The sequence below is a fragment of the Clarias gariepinus genome, chromosome 2 (assembly GCF_024256425.1).
Source record: "Clarias gariepinus isolate MV-2021 ecotype Netherlands chromosome 2, CGAR_prim_01v2, whole genome shotgun sequence".
Lineage (NCBI taxonomy): Eukaryota > Metazoa > Chordata > Actinopteri > Siluriformes > Clariidae > Clarias > Clarias gariepinus.
Window position 1 is genome coordinate 20,357,212 of NC_071101.1, and position 21,042 is coordinate 20,378,253.

The following is a 21,042-nucleotide window of genomic DNA, read 5'->3' on the forward strand; positions in this document are numbered from 1 at the left end:
TACACAAGAAAGCCCAACAGCGTCTCTTCTTTCTGAGAAGACTGAGGAAGGCCCAGCTTCCACCACCGATCCTGACCACCTTCTATAGAGGAACTATCGAGAGCATCCTGAGTGGCTGCATCACTGTCTGGTTTGGTAATCGTGCCATATCGGATCGCAAAACCCTACCACGGATAGTGAGGACAGCGGAGAAGATCATCGGGGTCTCTCTCCCCTCTATTGAAGACATCTACACCACACGCTGCATCCGCAAAGCCACCAGCATTGTGGCTGATCAGACACACCCTTCTCACACACACTTCACACTCCTGCCATCTGGAAAAAGGTACCGAAGCATTCGGGCACACACATCCAGACTGTGCAACAGCTTTTTTCCACAAGCCATCCGTCTCCTCAACAAAAAGGGACTGGACTGATAAACACACACTCACACACACACACGGACACACTAACACAAACATTATCACACAGCTTAACTCAACTACCTCAAAATATTGGGACTGGACTGACTAATCAACACAAGTGCAGACACACTGACCTACACCACCAAATTATCGTACACACCAACCTGTAAATGCTTCACTGTTTATCTTTTGCACAATGATCATTACTGGACTAATTTTTGCACTAATTCCTCAATTCTTGCTGCTGTTTTTAAAGAATGTTTACGTTTACCCACTACCTCAACACCATAATTTATGTTCTGTAACTGTTACGTTTACGTTTACCCACTACCTCAACACCATATTTTATGTTCTGTAACTGTTACGTTTACGTTTACCCACTACCTCAACACCATATTTTATGTTCTGTTATGTCGTGGTTGCGCACTGTCACTTTGTTGTTGCTCTTGTTTGCACATTTGCACGTGCACTTTATGTTGTCTGTTAAAATAGTTATACTTAGCTAGTTAGTTTTTGTTAATTTATGTTGTAATTTATGTTAGGTCTTTCTGTCCTGTCTCTGCTAGCCAGTTAACTAGGCCTCTTGGTTAGCTAGTTTAGTGTTTCTGTTAATTTATGTTGTAAATTTGTGTTGCATGTAGCACCTTGGTCCTGGAGGAACGTTGTTTCGTTTCACTGTGTACTAACTGTATATGGTTGTAATGACAATAAAGCCTACTTGAACTTGAACTTGAACTAGAGAATGACCTGGCCATCAGTTCAGCCTTGAAAATCAACAGATAACTTGTTAGAAGAGATCTATCTGTCTGTGGGAGGTGTACACACAATCATCTATGAACACCTGCATTTCCGGAAGAAAATGCACGAGAGAGCTCCCTGCTTTCAAATGGCACAGAATATTCCTAATCTTCAGTGTGTTAAAGGAACGGTTTATCACAGAAAACCAGGCAGTCCGTTCATGGCTGCGGCATACTGAGGAAACTTTCTACCTTGATTGTATCAAAGCACTAGTGCAAAGCTGGGGTACTGTACGGGCTTTGGTACTGCATGGCAGGGGATTATATAGAGAAATAAAGATGTTTTTACTTTCATAACTGTGATCTGTTTTCCTGCACAATCAAAAGTCCTGGTTTGACTTGAACACCTGTGACATAATTATTACGTTAACAAAGCATAGACTTGTTTTTTTCCCCTTCATATTACTTAAACAGTAATATCTAACCTGGCCGGGAATTGAACCCGGACTCTGGAGGTGCAAGGCAACTGTGCCAACCACTAAGCCACCATGCTGCATGGCAGTGCATTTTATTTTGATTACAGCCTTTTTTTAATGCACAAAATCGATTTGTCCTAGCTTTAATTACTATTTGATGCACCGTGATACATTTTTAAGACCAACTGGCACACACACACACATGCTTATTGTTTTTTTTTTTCTTTCTTTTCTTATTTTTTTTACTTTGTTCCCTTTTTTGATTCATCCCATTGCAAAACAGCACTGGGATTGTAGGAAAAATTGTGTCTTACACTTCTTGAGTTGCCTTGAAGTGTTCAGCAGAAGATGGTCATCTCTGTGTCTGAAACCGAGAGGTAAACTCCAGCACTCGATCCTGCCAAGCAGCCATTTTGGGTTTTTTAGGGGAATTTTTTTCTCCAGTGTTGTTTTTGTCTACTGTTTAAGCCTGTGTGATTACAGGAGTCATTTAAGACTACTTGTCATGCCGTAGAATGCAAATCCCAATAAACTTTTTGCCACTTTGTATGACAGACGATAATGCGATAATGGCTTCTATATGTCAGATTATCCAGAGAGTATGCTCCAACTGTAGACCTGCGATTAAAGACAATTACCATGTCCTGGTTATGTCATTAATCAGTGAAGTCTTGGCTTAAGGAGAAAACGGGCTTGCAGAAACATAAACAGGGCCTTTATTCTGTGTAAGATGAGTGTTTTGTGGAAGTTCTTCAGAGGAGATTAGATTGATGATTGTCCTCGCTTGCATGAAGATTCCAAATAGATGGAACCTCTGATCTCGTTGTGTTTACAGCATTTTTATTCAACAGCTGGGATGCCGAGAGAGACATACTTTGAAAGGTGAAAGAAATTTCAGCTATTTGTGTCTGTGTTAAAAGAGGACAACATGGAAAGTGTGTTTTATGTAACCAGAATATTTGTGTAATCTGTCCATTATCATCCACGTAGCTGAGTGTAAAGCCATTTCTCCCACTGCTGGCTTTCCATATCGACGCTCAAAAGTTTTTAATAAAAAAAAATTGGGCACATTTTGGGAACTCGTTTTTGGCTCTTTTTGGCTTCACTGACATTAAATCAGCTACCAGTTGCTGTATCACATTATGAATTCATTACGAAGACCTCTGATCTCCGCTCAGAACCACAAACGTCTTCTGTGATGAGCGATTTTTTTCGTCTATGACAGCAAATTCAGGCTGAAAATTGGAAGGAAAAAAACTGTGCACTTTTGGTTTTAGACTGCTTGGCCGGTGAGCCCGAACTCCAGTTGATTGATGACTTGTATACTGGAGTTAAACTCCCTTTCTGAGGGGAGAAATTAGAACTCGGGGTTGGAGGATCGAATGTGTATGACTTCATCAGCATTACACGACACCATATGAAGTTAATCAAATGTGTCGAACCCTTGTTCTGCAGAGCAATCTGCACGTTCAATCCCATCCATTTCTTTGCCGTGCCGCTTCACTTCGCATGAGGGTTGTATATTTTGAGGAAGTCGGTGGTAAAACAAAGTTTACAAAAAAAGGTGGGTCTGCATTTCGCAGCACAGCATCACAGCACAGGCATTGATTTGATATAGCCTCCCAGAGCTGTTGGACTGCTGCTGTTAGATTCTGTTCTCTGTAAGACGTCTCGTGTCATGTGCATATGTGACATGCTGCATGTGTAACAAGGCTGTTACAGACGAATGCTGCAATCCTGCAGGTTTGGAAGTATGATTTTCATACTGGGAAGTTCCCAACTGAATGATTACTCCGGGTTCAGAAAGTTGCTGTATCCCTTCTCATCAATAAACATTTCAAGTTACATTACACACGATTCAGGGCTGCACAGCTCAGTGAGAGTGAAAACAGAGAAGAAACTATATTTGGGTTTTTTTCCAGCTACGAAGCAAATAAACACTGAATTTGCAGTTGCACGTTGCCAAGCGGGGAGCTCACACTGCCTAACCTAGTTCAATTAAACCTAAATAAATAAATGAATAAAAACATATCCATGAAATGTCTCTAAAATGGTTCTATCCCAGATCTGGGATATCCTGTTTCCATCCCAAAGCTGTCAAGCTGCTGCTTTTCACACACGCATGTGCGAGTCATTAACTATAAACTGTTGCATTATTGTTGCTCAGGCCAAATCAGGACCGCAATGTGCAATAACCAGAGCTTACTGTAACTATAACGCTTTGGACTGTTACCAGCATTGCCCTGAGCCGTAACCCTGCTATCTTGCACCCTACTGTCCTAAATACTTCATGTGTAGCTTTGCTATTATACAGCTTTCAAATGTGTGGTGGTCTGGGAAAATCTGCCACGTGAAGCTGTGATGGGGGGAAAAAAAAGATGAAAAATTAGGTTTTGCTGCCTGTAATATATTTTGATATCTACTCACTCACTCACCCACTCACTCACTCATCTTCTACACCGCTTTAACCTGTATTCAGGGTAGCGGAGACCTGGAGCCTGGTGCACGCTGGACATGGTGCCAATCCATCTCAGGGCACACTTACACAAACATACTCTCACACTACGGGCAATTTGGGAACACCAATTAGCCTAACCTGCATATCTTTGGACTGTGGGAGAAAACCAGAGCACCCGGAGGAAACCCACCAAGCACGGAAAGAACATGCAAACTCCATGCATACAGAGACAGGAATCGAGCCTGGCCGGGACTAGAACCCGGACAGTAAAGGTGCAAGGTGATAGTGCTAACCACCACATTTTGTTAGGATTCTAAACAAACTTATCCAATAATTTGCTTGTACCACTCAGGATAATGTTCTGCCTGCCAAAGTGTGAACAGTTTAGAGTGCACCACCTGTAGAATTATAGAGCAACAATTTACCGCCTCAAATACTGCAAACATATACAGGAAAGGAAAAAAAATTATGAGTCAGGGCGGCTGAATCACGATACATCATGCTTTTACTATGTGTGAAATGAGGAGCCAATCAGTGCCCCTGCCTCAGCCAGAAACTTGTGGATGAAAGTAAACACAGCTGGGAGAGAATTGTTCTCACAGAGTTTCCTGATCAGTAATGGAAAGAAAATTTCCCTCTCACCTAATGCTACCCCCACCTGGGGAAAACATGCGCGGAAAGAACATATTTATTCCAACAAGAGAGAAGTAATCAGATCAAATGTTTACCTCTTGAACGGATTATCAAAGTCGGATAATCATTCTGATGAGGAATGTTGTACAGTATACTAAACTGTTGGAATACTAGAATCCATTTGCAGGCATGTTCTAAAGTTTCAAGAGTACACCTTCTTTTAATTCTATGTGAAAACATCTGATTATTGCAGGTCTTAGTATTAGACAAATACAACCTCAGACGAACAACAATGTATAACATTTTTCACCATGACATTATTTAACAAAAATTAAGCCAAAAAAAAAAAAAAACAGGTTTACCAGCAATAGCTCAAAAAAACAGTTTTCTCTATGACTTGCAGACTCGCAACAATTGTGGAGGAATTTTGATCCCTTCTTCTTTATAACATTATTTCGGTTTATTGAGGTTTTGGGTATTTGCTTATGCATAGCTCTCTTAAGGTCTCGCCACAGCATTTCAAATGGGTTAAGGTCTGTACTTTGTGCAGATCTTTTTAAAAACCTTGCTTCTTTTATTGTTCAGCTATTCGATTGTAGATTTACTGGCGTGATTCAGATCATTATCCTGTTGCATGACCCAATTTCGAACAAGCTTTAGCTGTCTTTAGAATGTTGAACTCCAAATTGTTTGGAAAAGCTTTTATAACCCTTTCCAGAGTTATGTGGAGCAACAATTGCTTCTCTAAGAGCGTTATATTCAGGTGTGTGTTAACGCAGTGCCAAGAGAGAAAGACATAAGCAGTGGTCTTAGAGAAGCAATTGTTGCTTCTCTTAGAGCAAACTGCCAAAACTTCTGCTTTTATAGAAATCTGCACACCAGGGGCTGATGATTAGCAACATCTGGCTTCAACTTACTTTCTTAAATCCTGTTGAAGTAGTAAAGGGAACTAAGAATTGCCAACATTCTTTTTGGCTTTGTTGTTTTTAATAAATAATGTCTTGGTAAAAAAAAAAGGTCTATGTTGTAGTTGATCTAAGATTGTACTTGCCTAAAACAAAGCCCCACTACGATCAGATGATTTTTGAGGATTTTTGAGGAGTCCTCGTTCTGGACTTCAGGAGTCGCTGCAGGCTCTGACTACTAATGAAGCTGAAGTAGGGCTGGTTGATACCTTTATGCTCCTGGGCCTGCACTTCTCTGGGAACCTTTTCTGACAAGCCAACACCACAGCCATAATGAAGAAAGCCCAACACCTACTCTTCTTTATAAAGCTGCTTAAAAAGAGGGACTTAGACATCAGCCTTCACCCAGGTCTACAGAGGACTTATTGAAAGCGTCCTGACCAGAGGGATCACTGTGTGGTATGGAAATGCCACACACAGTCAGTAGAGGCCCTCCAGAGAGTCAATAAGACTGCAGAGAGGATCATCAGCTAGTCCATGCCCTCCACCGCCCCTTCCTGCCCGCTTGGGCACTGCACATAGCACTGCAGAAATAAAGATTCTGCCATCCTCAGAGACATCCTTGTGACACTTCAGACCAGAGAGCATCAGCACAAACAAGTGTAGATTTACCAACAGCTTCTGCACAGAAGCCATTAGACTGGTTCTTAAAGACATTCGCCTCCAAAACCTTACCATAAACCCTAAATTACTCTTATCAGTCTACTTTATCAACATGGATCATAAATCGTATCATTATTCAATACAACTTAACTCAAATACAAATATATTGTCAAAGTTATAAATAATAAGTAATTTCATCTGTGCAAAATCAATCGCTATTCTTGTCATACCTTGTTTGGTGTCCTATTGGGCAACATGTTGGTGCACATTTCATCTCTTTTTCTTATTTTGGATCGGCAGTTTATCGCACTTTGTTTTTTCTATATATCATTATCTGCAATACTGTATTAATTTCTATAAGTCATAATTACAATCAAAATACATTGCTGTATCTATTTACCTACCTTCATACCTTCCTTCCTATCTATCTATCTATCTATCTATCTATCTATCTATCTACATTGGTGTAAAAGTGTTTGCCCCTTAATGATTTCTTTTTTTTTTTTTGCATGTTGGTCACATTTTAATGTTTCAGATCATCAAGCTAATTTAAATATTAGTCAAAGATAACACAAGTAAACACATGCAGTTTTTAAATTAGGTTTTTTATTATTAAATGAAAACAAAATCCAAAACTACTAAGCCCTGTGTGAAAAGCATAACTCTGGTTTATCACACCTGAGTTTAATTTCTCTAGCTACACCTGGGCCTGATTACTGCCATACCTGTTGCCAATCAAGAAATCACTTAAATATGACCTGCCTGATAAAATGAAGTAGACCAAAAGATCCTCAAAAGCTAGACATCATGCAGAGATCCAAAGAAAGTCAAAAACAGGGCTATGTAGTTTTGTTTTTTGTAATTTTGTTTACCCTTAAAAACCTTCATTTAAAAACTGTGATTTATATTGGCTTCTATATCTGACTAATATTTAAATTTGTTTGATGATCTAAAACATTGAAGTGTGACAAACATGGCAAAAAAAAAAAACTCAATAAGGGGGCAAACACTTTTTCACACCACTGTATATACACCTGCATCTGTGCAAATAAAGTCAAGCTCAAGTTTTCCTTGAATGAAGTTGTGTTTTTGGAAGTAACCAGTATTTCTACAGTTCCATGCTAGATAAACTATATAATTCTATGTTGACAGTTCTACCATGTATAAGTTTTCCCAGATGAGCACATTCTGCATATGCAGTACTCTAACAGTGCAACACGGTCTATTTGTACTGTACTGTTGTTGTTCTCTGTTTAGTTCGTTTAAAGTGCCGGTGCTTTGGCCTTGAGCCCAAGAGAGCACAATTGGCTTCTCCATGTGCAGAAAGGAATGCCTTCTTCTCTTGACACTAGCCAATTAGAGGCATATGTCTTTTCATGTATACAAAAAGGTGTTGTTACGTTCTTTCTCTCAAAAAGCATGAGTAAGTATTTGCTCTAAAATATAAGAGTGTTATAGGTGATGGATGGTTGTTCGGAACAGGCAATTGTGAAGAAAATGAGTTTTAAATGCTTTTAAAACAGCCTGGTTTATGTAACTAACTGTGTAATGGCTAACCAGTTAGAGTTTCATTGCATCATTTAATGAGATTTTTATAACAAGAACTCAAAAAGAGTCGAGGGTTCAGGGGGCGAGTAAGTCCTGTCCTGTGAGATCTTTTTTTCATGGAACAAGCAGTAACACATAGAGTACATCCACCCACCGATATCATCACGTAACATTACTTATTATATCTGTCAGACTGATGGCCTGTTAAATCTGACGGCTTTAACGGGTGATTTTGAGCGTCTGTGCCTGGCTCTAGGCCACACATCACTTTTTAATGGTTCCTATAAGGTCCTTGTACAGAGATGGAAGCCTGTGGCGTGTTAATGGCTCTCTGGTCGGGTAAACGCTAATGGATTCTCCCAGGTGTGACTAATGTATACATACTTCACATGCACACGCTTCGCACATAGAGACAATCAGCTTATGGAAATGGTGCCGCACACGGCTTTAGATCAGGGTTTCGTGCTCAGAAGCCAATGAGAAGACGTTGCTTGAGCTTCTGAAACATGCAGTTGGTCCATTGCTTCAAGGCATTACATCAATTCAGTGGTTTGCCATAGAAAGAGTGTGTATGAATAAAAGATTAAAATAATGTGATTAAAATAATGTTTGATTGGATTTTGGAAACCACAGTTGATCCACTGACCATAAAGAAGCTATTCAGGGTTTTTTCATATATTTATTTATTTATTTATTTATGTGCTAATGTCCAAAGAATAGTTCATCTATGATCCGTACTTCAACGGTTCAATTATTTCCAAAAACTAAGCCTTAATCAAAAGCCGATCACATTTCTGATCAGATCACATCTTCTTTATCTTTTATCTTTTACGAGATAATTACAAGCTGGATATCAGTTTGTTGTGTAATCGCATGAGATTTACAAGCCAATTTGTAATGACTCATACTGTAAAACTGTGTGTAAATGCATCAGGGTTTTTTTTCCCCTGTGGAACAGATTAACTAGATAATAGTTTCCTTGTGATAAAATAGTATCCACCCAGTGTGGATCCCCTGTGTATCCCCTTTGTGGATCAGAATAAAGTGATTATTGACGATTAATAAATAGATAAGACTTAATATAATACATCTACGTAATGTAAAATCTTTAGGCCAGATGGTCCGACAAATACTTTGATTTAGAATTTTCCTCTGCAGTCGGTACAAACTAGTATGCTGTACCAGTGGAAGTGCTGGCATTTTGGGTTGAATTCCGCTTATGAATATGATCTACTGAGGAGGTTCACACATGCACCGCTCTAACAATGATGCCAGTGTGCTAGTTTTATGAATGAGATTCCAGATCACAGGTCTCCATCAGGAAATGCACCGAAGGCTTAAGGTCTATCTGTGTTATGTCTCATGTCATTAATTACTACCTCGTGTGTATAAACACGTGTGCGTTTCCAATGTCTGTATAAACATGCATGTGCGCGTTTGGCACTCATGTGTATGTACAGTAAATATAAGTGTGTCCTGTGTGCTCATGGGAAAGACTAACAACATTTGATTTGTTTTAGACCTTAAACTGAGTGTGTGTGTGTGTGTGTGGATCTTACAGTAGGCACACTGTTAAAACCTTGGGTGTGAAAACATTCCAGCAGCAGTGATAGAAAATGGCCATAGCTGTGTATGAAATTAACGTCAGGCATTTATTTAGTTCTGTATTTCAGTTTCACTGACTCCTGTAAAGGTTCTGTATTGAAGTGTGAAGTGTGAACATTCAGAAAATGGTGTTAAAGTTAACTTTTTTTTTTTCAGCAATAACACCATCAGCTACTGTTTGAACTGCACAACTGCATGAGGAAGTTTGGTATGAGGAAGTACTCTAGCCACCCATGACCAGGAGTCCTTGACCTAGAACTAGTTGTATAAGCATCTTCCAGGAAGTGGAAACTTGCATCACAAAAAGGTGAAATTCCTACACCAGCCATGGTGCATTTCTATTTATTTATTTATTCGCCTATTTATTTCTAGCGGAAGAGCGTTTAGGCCGACTGCGTGGTCATCGTGACCCCGATTTCTTTTATTTTAATTTTATCTGATTCTCAGTAACTTCCAAACCTGACATGACTGTGCATGCACATACACAAACATCCATTCTTCACGAAGTCTCCTCTTTTGGCTGGTGTTAATTTGAGCCTAATTATGCAGGCAGTTGAGTTTAATCCCACAGTGTTTCTGGTGTCACATATCCCCGTCTTTATTAGAACGCTGTAATTCCCATTTGCTCGGCCAGTGGAAACATGCTCTTGGCCACAGCATGGGAAGGTAATAATGAGTCTTGCAGACATACCGTGCTTTGAAGAGGGGGGCCATGACCTGCGCGTCAGCATGGGCTATGGGTGACTGGTGCCATGAAAAGGGCCATTGTCATCTGAAGAGAGAGAGAGAGAGAGAGAAAGAAGTGAAGTCGGTCTGTTTACATGTAGATTACTAAAGCACATGGTTGCTTTTATTCCTCTCTAGCGCTTTCTCTTTTTTTTCCTAATTTTCTTTGTTTTTGACTTTTCAGTACATTCTATTTATAAGAAAAAAGGTAATGCTGTATGTCTACAAAAAGTCTAAGCAGATACAGAAGTGATTAAGAGTTGCACAGAGTTCTACATCTTCTAAAGTATAGACTTTTACTATTTACTAAATGCGATAAACCGTGAAAGGAAATATACAGTATACGCGTTCCTGGGCTGCTACTGAGTTTGACCTGCTGCACAGTCGCAGGTCACTTTATCTTCCAGAAATACTTCCAGACTGTCTTTAGGTTTCTAGGAAAATGAAGCAGGGAGGTTTCAAAGTTTGCTAAGTATTATTTATATGAAAAAAAGACAGATTTTGTCTGTAGGATCATAAACGTTTTGTTCTTTTTGTACAAGTCTTTAACGTGACTCAGATGACCGAGTGCAAAGCATCGCAAAACCACTGTAGGTTATGTAGGGAATATGAAATAAGTAGTTACCTTCGAGTCTACTAGCCCGAGTCGTTTGTTCTATTGTCACGTGACTCCCATAGACGCTATGCAGTGCAATAGATTCGAAAGAACAAAATGACTCGGACCAGAAGATATGAGAGTTGGGGGTCTGTTTATTAAAAATGTAATATTTTATTTTTATTTATGATCAAACGTAATGAACTAAATGACTCAAAAAAAGATTTGTTCATTTTAAGATTTAAAGAACCGAGTCACTAAATGATTCAAACTTCCCATCACCACTGTCCAACCAGACTGTGTCACAGCATCTCACAAAACTGGCTGCATAGAATTTAATGAAGTTTAACCTGCACTATTCTGTATTCTGTTCAATTCTGTAGCAGATTTAATAACCCACTTTAAAATAAGAAACCACTAAGCTTTGTTTTACTAATAAGAGTCGTTTTCAGACCAAAAAAATATATAATTTTATTATGTCTGATCTACTGTTTCTATTTCTCATCAGTGATTTACTCTCCAGTTACCGAACAGGGAGTTTATTTGTCTGACGAAGAAAAAAGTACAACTTATCCTACACAAAGTGCAAGATACTCACCCTTATAAAATGTTATTTCTTTGTAATAATAAGTTAGACAGAGAGTTCCTGTGCCGTACAGAAAGCCAGACAGACAGACAGACATATACGTGGGCTTCAACCTGAAATAATAATAATAACATTACTGATTACATTAAAGCTGATCAGCTGATTTTTACCTTTTACCTGTTAACTATTTCTAAAAACTCTTTCCTCATCAATGATGTGTAATGTTTGTGCGCTAGTATATTGTATTATAATAAACAGTATTAGTGCCCCTCTGTGCCAACTCTCCACAGCACTTACATCTGATTAATTAGGGCTTTCTATCAGAGCCAAAGGTACAACTCTGCAGCAGATTCATATGGAAAAAAAAAAGATTTGCAGCTCATTATGTCCTAAAGCAGCTATCTGAAGCACCTCCACACAGATGTCATTCCCTAAATGTAAAGTGCTTTAGCGTCTATCCTGAAGATATTGGCTCTGACTGCAGGTAAATCCAGGTGAGAGATCTGTTGAGCCTTTGATCCCAGCTCTTGTACATGATCAGTCAGAGTCTGAACTTGTCTCCTCGCTTTGGCGTTCTCACTCTCTCTCTGCGTTGATACAAAGCTTCTGTTCCTATTTGTTCTTGCTTCACAAAGCTCCCATCATTAATGATTTTTTAAAGACTCCTCTGTGTACGTTTATTGAATCATTTCATGCCTGCCAAGTTTATTTTGGTTGGGCTAACTGGGAGCTTTTAATAATGTTTCAGTCATGCCAAAGGGACTTCCACACAGAGATGTCTTTCCACCGCCTTAAAATTTCGCCTTTGCTACAGTCTTCTGTTCCAGCACTATAGCACTACAGGATATTACACAGACGCCTTTTTGACTGAAGCATATGTATAATATCCTTTTTATGTCCCCATGTATGGAGTGAAACATTTTACAGGCTGAGGCAGAGTTTAATTGTGTGTGTTAAACGTCTGTGCATTTCGGGATAAAAAATGTCTAGCAGGTTTGTAATATTCGCTGCCCGGCCAAAAAAAAGTCATGATTTCAGAAGCGTCAAATTATCTGGCCGCATCAAGCAAAGAAAACAACTAATGAGATTTAAAATTATTGGAACTTGGTTAAGAACCCATTAACACATTATCAAAACCTGGAAGGATAGAGCAATTCCATATACACACAATCTGATGAGAACTCAGTACTGGGACTAAACAGCTGTGTGGACCTGACATAAGAAAACCCCTTGTTATTGAGGCTAATCAGAACAAAGGCTGTGCTTTGTTTGGAAGCATAAAAATTGGAGTTTAAAACAATAATAAAGGGAAATACATGATGCAATGCAATTTCTTTCCCATCTTTATATACATTGTTTTAATTCTTTTTTGACCGTGTATTTCATTCATAGTAAAATAATAGGTCACGTTTAACCATTTTAAAATAAAAATAAAATTTAAACTCCTAAAACCTTCCAGATCTTAATTTCAGCTTAAAGACTCTTTAAACATTTAGCATTGAAAACAGGCCCATAGAACTAGTGCAATATCTTTTTTTCCATCCATCTGCTCTCCAGAACCACAACCTTTCTTTCTTTCTTTCTGTTCCTACTTTTTTTTTTTTTTTTTAATTCTGAGCAATTAACAGTTTTACATGATGTGATTTTATCATGCTTGAACATTTTAATGTCGGTGACTTGCAGAGTGAAGGAAAACAATGGGAAAATGTTGCTGTCTGCCATCCATAACACCAGAGTATCGCGTTAACATTCAGTGAGGTTTTCATATTTTTTTTATATGTTTGATTTAATCTTTTTATGCCTTTTCATTTCACTGTATTTTCTGAGGGACTGATTTTACCCTGTTGTGCTTGGAGTATTGGAGTGGGGAAATTTCTTTATTACAATCATTCTTTATTTGTGTTTTTGTTAATATATAAGCTATGCAAGATGCTCTAGATGTCTGGGGTGCTCCAGAAGGCAAGTGGGACTGACAGAAAGCTTGCTGCCTCACTCATTAAACTCCATTACTTGGCTTAACATGACTCTGGGATATCTGTGATACAGATGTTTCTGTCTCAGTGCTCTTTTACCCCTCCCTTTTTATTCCATTTTGATTCCCTGTACTTTTTCCCTTTCCAGATTCTAGAAAGTGAATTTTGTCCTCTAGTGATGAGTCCCTCACACACTTGTCTTGAAAATTTATGTCGAATGGCATATTTCTTATGCACTCTTGTCTCTTAAATTTTTAAAAAATTCTTGCAGTGGGTCAAAAATAAATAAAAAAACTCCTATTACGAAGTATAAGGCTAAGCTACATATACTGTAATAAACCAGCCATGACTGTGTACAGTAATCGCCTTTGCTTTGTCTATGGCTGACTATAAACCTCACTCCAAAAATAAACTCTGATGATATTTATTGTTAAAAATGCATCTTGGACCTTGTAACTTGTAACAGCCCAAAATGTATTGGCCTTAATGGCTGAAAAAAACAATTCTGGGGTAAAAGAAAAAGGCGTTTGGCAGAAAAACTGTAAAAGAGGTTGAGGTTTGATCAGAGGACAAAAAAACATCTCTTAGGGGTCCTACATGTATTACATACTTTCTGGATAAATATTCCTATCTGACCCCCTGATCTCAGTGTCTCAGTGTGCTTTATCAAAGCAAATGACTAAGCATTGCAGAGAAGTTTAATTTTCCCAGTGCTCACTGACCTACAGCAGGCGTTGCCCCAGATCTCATTAATTCAGTCCATCAGTGTTGGATGAAGTTTAACATCTAAACATAAAATGGATCATTTAAATCAGAGCCCTAAATGGTATAAAACGTTATAACGCAAGTCCAATGTAAAAAAAAAAACATTGCTTCTTCTACTTCTTAGGAAATAATGTATTTCATTTATCTGGTAAACTCTGGGTGAGGTTAATAGGGAGAAATGTGTGTGGTGCAACAAAATACAATCGAAGTATTAAGTCATGACTTTTATTCTTGTTTATGGTTCTTCAAACCTTATCGATAATTAATCTGGCCAGTTTTAAAGGTTTGTACTGTAGAGTTCCACAGTACTCTATTTCAGGAGTGGGAATAGCTTGTGTGGAATAGGCTCCTATGTAGGTTATTTGGAATGTTTGTTCTTTTTATAACAAACAATAGAGGGTTTTTTTGTGGATTTTTTCCCGATTTTCTCCCTAATTTAGTCGTGTTTCCTCCGAACCGCGTGACGCCAGCTAACCGCATCCTTTTGAACTGCTTGCTCACGCATCATTAGGGGTGGAGTAACACACTCGGAGGAAAGCGCTTACTGCTCCTTCCGCGTGCGCGAGCTCACAGATGCCCCTGATTGGCTGTAGAGTCGTGATTAATGTGGGAGTGCTAAGTACCTCTTATTCCCTCCCTTCTGAGAGAGCTCGGCAAATCAGCTCTCTCTAGGCCTCCGGCTGTGGGAGGTAACAGCATCACCCGGGGATCGAACCAGCGATCTCCGGATGATAGGGCGAGCAGATCTCTTTACCACTGCTCGCCCTCCACTCGGGGGCTTTAACAAGCAATAGAGTTTATAGATATAGATACAGTATATAGTGGTTAGAGTGTTGATGGTTACATTCCCGCCTCGGGTCTGTGTCCATGTAGTTTGCATGTTTTCTCAGTTTTTAGTGGGTTTCTTCCGGGTACTGCAGATTAGGCTGATTGACGTTTCTAAATTGCCCATAGTGTGGGATTTGAGTGAAATGTTGATCGGAGGTTCTACCATGGTTTTTAAAAAATGGGAATTTCCTTCCTTCCTTTCATTCATCCATCTAGGAACCTCTGTAGTCCAACTAGGTTCCTAGATGGATGGATGGATGGATAAATGGATGGATATTGACAGTTTATTAACCCCGAAGGGAAAATAATTATAACGAGTGTGAAAAATAAACAAATACAAAAAAAGAATGAATAAAAACAACTCAATGAACTGATTCCTGATAAAATGTCATGTGGTGTTTAAACATTATTTTCAACAGAGAGTGCAAAGCTGGTCAGCCTACATGAAAGACAAGGACTCAAGAGAAGGTTGAGATCACCCACCCTTGTACTCTCTATTGAAAATGTTTGTTGTCACAAATATACAGTTAATCTGGATCAGCTGTATTGTAGTGGCCATTTTTATCCAAGCTCAGGTAATGCATGGAGATATCCTGACAATTTCGTTTCAAAAGAAATTCCTGAAAGCCAGCTGTACACTGTAGTCCTCATACTCCTTATCAATGATATCACAGAAATAGGGCTTTAAGTTAATGAAAATTGAAAGCCGTGCCACTCAATCTGTCAACATCAGAAGTGCTTAATACTCATCGAGTAAATGTGTATTTTAGGCTGAATTTTTTCTTTAAATCCTTTGAAATCTCTCTAGACTCACGTTGCACATTCAGCATAGCTTTGATGGGGGAAAAAAAAGTTATTGCTTCTTCTGAGGAGAGGAGGGGGAGTCTGGGGGGACGGGAACAGACTTTAAGTGCCAAATCCTTGAAGAGATTTATAAGCAGTAGATAAGGTTGATATACATCTGCAGCCATGTTCGCTCCTCTCAGCCTGGCCAGGACGGCTGCCGCTGCCAAAGCCTTTAAAAGCCGAAGTTGCATTCCTCTTGTCTCTGGGAGAGAGTCTATACAGCTAGCGGCATCAACAGATTGAGAGGAAGCGAGGTGATATTTGAGGAATCAAGCAGTAGTCGATAGGTCAGAAAATAGATTCAGGAGGGATTAAGTCTAACCCGAGGTCGGCACACTTCCGTGTCTGCGTAACCCTGTTCTTCATCCAGCACTAACAGCCATGGCTGTACAGTAGGATTATGGCACATGATAGAATCCCCACACCTACCAGCACCAGCTTACGGCTCCAGCTGTATAGAATAAATAAATGACACACACTATAAAAGGGCCCCTTTGTGGTGCACGGGGTCAGTAGAAAGCCAACTGGAAGGAAAGCTAAAAGAACCGTGACAGTAGCTCTAATTAAGCCAAGCTGGGGACGTGCTCATGAGAATTTGGTATTGAAAGCAGTTTGCTGCACTTGCCCCAGGTAATACAGCACAGTGCATAGGTCCTCTCTTATTCGGCTGCACACACTCATGCACAGAGATATCACGTATTCAGACAGACACACACACACACACACACATGTTGAAGTAATCTGTTGAAATGTAAAGAAAGCAAAGCTTGTGGCAGAGCGGTCCACCACAGCCCAGGCTTCCTGTCTTTCGGAATGTCAGTAATGTTTTTGACACAGGTAACTGACTGACAACCTCTCACTATTTCTCCCTTCCTGCCTCCCCCGTTCTCTTTCTTTCTTTCTTTTCTTTTCTTTCTTCTCTCTTTGAACACTCTCTTTCTCAGGCCTGTCAGTGTTTAAAGCCCGAAAACACCCCAGCTAACTTTTATTAAATGTCAAAAGCAGTATGTATTGCTGTTTATAGTGAACGGAATCAACTCATGCAATGCATACCACCCCACAGTTGCGTGTTTATAGCTTCCTCCCTAAAGGGAAATGATCAAGTTGATATGCCGCTTGTAAAAAGTTAACCTTTATTTACATTGTAGTGGTAAGGGGTATTACAGTATATGTGCAAGAAATGGGAGGCAGTTGGACATTTTCTTTTTATACTTTATTTTGGTGGATCTAAAAATTGCGGTTAGCGTCCTAAGGCAGGAGTAAAACCAAAATAAATCAGGAACACTTTAAAAAGCTGTGGGATGGCGAAAGTAAAGAAATAGGAAACTGGGATAGCTAGTTTAAAAAAAGAAAAAAGAAAGTACATTTAAAAAATGCTAAATCTGAATAACGGTGAGGCTCACAATTATGCAACTTAAACAAATAAACAGTGAAAAACAGAGAGGCAAATATTCTCTAGGTTAAAAAGAGACACACTGCAGTTTATTCTGAGGTGATAATGAAAATGCCCTATTACCCCCACAGGCTCCACCCTACACAGTCAGAACTGAAGATCCCCCTTTGTATGGATTAAAAATAACGGACATTCGGAGCACAATCAGAACACTTTTTGGAAGCCCGGAGCCTTCGAGCTCTGAAACCCTTCTCCATTACTACTACTACTACTGTACTACAGCGATAATGACTTTTGTGTCACATCTTTCTTTAAGTGTACTTCTTTTAGGGAGTAATCGGATGATACATAATCAAATACATGACAAATTAAGTGTTTTGGATTCAGGATTTGTCAGGATTCAGGATTGTTTTCCTCATCCAACATAAAAACAGCTCCAAGTATTTTGAGAGCAGAGTGTTGGCTGATTGTTTCGTTCAAAATATTGATTACTTAAGCTGTAACAGTCGTTGTGCTCTGTGTAGCATTCATCATATCACAAACACCATCAACTGTGGAAACTAAATGGAACAGGTGGAAACAGTATGTCACAGTATATATATATAAAATATGGTATGTATGTGACTATGTATATATGTATGTATGTCACCGTATATATACTGTATACATACTGTATACATTATATATGGCACTGCGATAGATTGGCACCCTGGCATCCACCAATCAGGCCTATATGGTAGAGTGGCCAGACGGAAGCCACTCCTTAGTAAAAGGCACATGGCAGCCCGCCTGGTGTTTGCCAAAAGGCACCTGAAGGAGAAACAAAATTCTCAGGTCTGACGAGACTCTCTGGCCACTCTACCATATAGGCCTGATTGGTGGATTGCTGCAGAGATGGTTGTCCTCCTGGAAGGTTCTCCTCTCTCCACAGAGAACCATTGGGTTCTTGGTCACCTCCCTGACTGAGGCCCTTCTCCCCTGATCGCTCAGTTTAGATAGCCAGCCAGCTCTGGGAAGAGTCCTGGTGGTTTTGAACTTCTTCCACTTGATGGAGGCCACTGTGCTCATTGGGACCTTCAAAGCAGCAGAAATGTTTCTGTAACCTTCCCCAGATTTGTGCCTCGAGACAATCCTGTCGCAGAGGTCTACAGACAATTTCTTTAACTTGCTTTGTGCTCTGACATGAACTGTCAACTCTGGGACCTTATATAGAAAGGTGTGTGCCTTTCCAAATCATGTTCAATCAACTGAATTTACCACAAGTGGACTCCAATTAAGCTACAGAAACATCTCCAGGATGATCAGCCTAAGCTCAATTTTATAATTTTTTTAAATTATTATTATTAATAAATTTGCAAAAATCTCAAGTAAACTTTTTTTAATGTTGTCATTATGGGGTGTTTTGTGTAGAATTCTCAGGAAAAAATGAATTTAATCCATTTAAGAATAAGGCTGTGACATAACGAAATGTGGAAAAAGTGATGGGATGCACTGTATGTGTATACTGTATATATCCATACATATCCTTTATGACGATCGGTGCATAGGGCAACGAGTTCTCCATTGTAGAGGACTTTCGCTGTATCCGTAGCGGTTGTTTTTTTCCGGGCGGGTTGCTAGCCCAACACTTTGTCTTTTTTATTCGGCACTTGGGAAGAGCTCTAGACCTCCGGCTGCGAGAAGTTACAGCCTCACCCAGGGAACTGAACCAGTGATCTCCAGATGATAGGGCGAGCGGTTTACCACTGTGCCACTCGGAGGCCTAAATATATATATATACTTAATACTGTATATTATTTATTACCTTTTAAGTTATTTTTAAGTACCATTCTTTATTTTCTCCACCTTGCTCTTTCCATTAGGCCACCGCACAATTTTCTTAGAGCCGCGCTATAAAATGCCTGTTCTTCCCGTGATAAAAGCTGATTGCAGGTCTACGTAATTTAAACATTGCTTAATGTGCATTTGCCTCATATAAAACAATAGCATTTGCAAAACTTGGAACAAAAAAACTCTTGACTACGGTTGGACTTTAGACAGGGGCGCAGCTGGGAGTTTTTAAAAGTGGGCTTTACAGACAATACTGCTATAGACATTTTCTGAGACTTTCATTACCAGTTCTTTTGGAAAAATGTAGCAAATCTTTTTTTTGACAAATTTGTACTGGTCTCATAAGTGTCTTATTTTTCATTCCCCGACATATGCCCTGATTGCATAGCAGTACAACCCCTGCTCATTTTATAAGACATATTTATTTCGGTATGACTGACTCTCTGGGGTGTTTAAAATGTAAAATTAAAACCGAGCCATGGGGAATATGACAGACTCTATCTGTTTCTATAAATCCAGTGATTGTTGCTGTTAGCTCAGTTCCTCTATTTAGCCACATTTCAGGAATTTACTATACAGCAGGGCCAAGCTGACACATTTTACTTTTAATTGACTTTATTTATTTATTTAGAGAAATAAAGTATACGGTGCAGGAAATATAGTATTAATTAAGAGTTAAGTACTTAAATGAGGACTAATAAAATATTTTGGTCTAAATAACTATCATGCTGTACTAACTTCTCTCTAACTGGGTTTAGGTTTGATACAGTAGTAGTGTCAGACCCTGAGCTATTTATATCTTCACAGGATGAAGATGTGTATTACGTGGTGACAATGAACCATTGGATACGGGTGTCTGCCAAATGTTGTAAATGTTAAAGTATTTGAGTTGAGGTACAGTATACACATATGGAGACACACCAGGGAGTGAGCTTAATGCTGACTAAGAATGCAGTAACGGTACAGCAGAGGCTTGGCTCGTGTAGTTACACATTCAGAAGTGTACAGACGAGGAAGTGACGGAGCTGGACAGACTATAAGTAATAGGCTGCTGCACCAGTCACTTAAAGTAGAAATGCAAGGCTACTTGCACTACAAGTAAGTGGGCCATCAGACAGCAATGTGCGTAACGTCAGAAACAATTAGCCAAAAGATTAATATTTTAAGTTAGTCATCGTTGGCGTCATTCTTTAAGATTAAGACGTAACCAGAGATGCTATACAGTAGGCCTCCTCCACTCGCAGTTCATTCGGACTGACAAATCCTGGGTCTGCGTGATTACATCTCCATATTGCACAGACTTACTCAGAGCAGCAGGGGGGCTCAGTCAGTATCAGTCTTGTGGTTGGAAGAGAGAGAGCTGTTTGTTAACTTTGGCTAGCGTTGGAAATCAAACCGGAATTCACTCTCACATTCTTCCTTTATTTTCAGATTCCCAGCAGGTTGTATCGTAACGCAGACATGCGGTATGGTATTGTAATGGTGCAGTCATAAAGCTGACAGATTGATCCTGGCCCCACACTATGTGTGTGTGTGTGTGTGTGTGTGTGTGTGTGTGTGTGTGTGTGTGTGTGTGTGTGTGTGTGTGTGTGGTGTGTGTGTGTGTTATGGAGCCAAAGGATCCCAGAAAGGCCTACTATGCACAGTTTGATGCTGGGAGGGGATGCACACAGCTGGAGAGAGGGAGCGAGTGAGGGGACACGGGAAGATTTGAGGTGCTGGAACTGTATTTATGTGTGTGTGTGTGTGTGTGTGTGTACCGGTAGGTGGGTGTATGTGTGTGTGTGTGTGTGTGTACCGGTAGGTGGGTGTATGTGTGTGCGCGTGTTTGGGTGGGTGGGTGAATGTGTCATATACTGTATATACAAAGTACGCAAAAACTTGTATAGACAATTCAGGTAAAGAAAAATAGTATTATGTATATTATATTATTATAATATTAATAACTTTATTATTGTTATCATAATATTATCATATACACTTACATAAAGGATTATTAGGAACACCTGTTCAATTTCTCACTAATGCAATTATCTAATTAACCAATCACATGGCAGTTGCTTCAATGCAT

At 39.4% G+C, this 21,042-nt stretch overlaps 1 protein-coding gene across 1 annotated transcript in view; it reads left to right on the forward strand.

Moving 5' to 3' along the window:
• The first annotated feature begins 9,626 nt into the window (after positions 1 to 9,626).
• The window catches only part of LOC128507598 (uncharacterized), a 135,925-nt gene continuing 124,509 nt past the window's right edge, over positions 9,627 to 21,042 (forward strand). The window contains exon 1 of the mRNA XM_053478634.1: positions 9,627 to 9,736. The gene's annotated coding sequence lies outside the window, so the exon portion shown is untranslated. The remainder of the gene's footprint in view (positions 9,737 to 21,042) is intronic.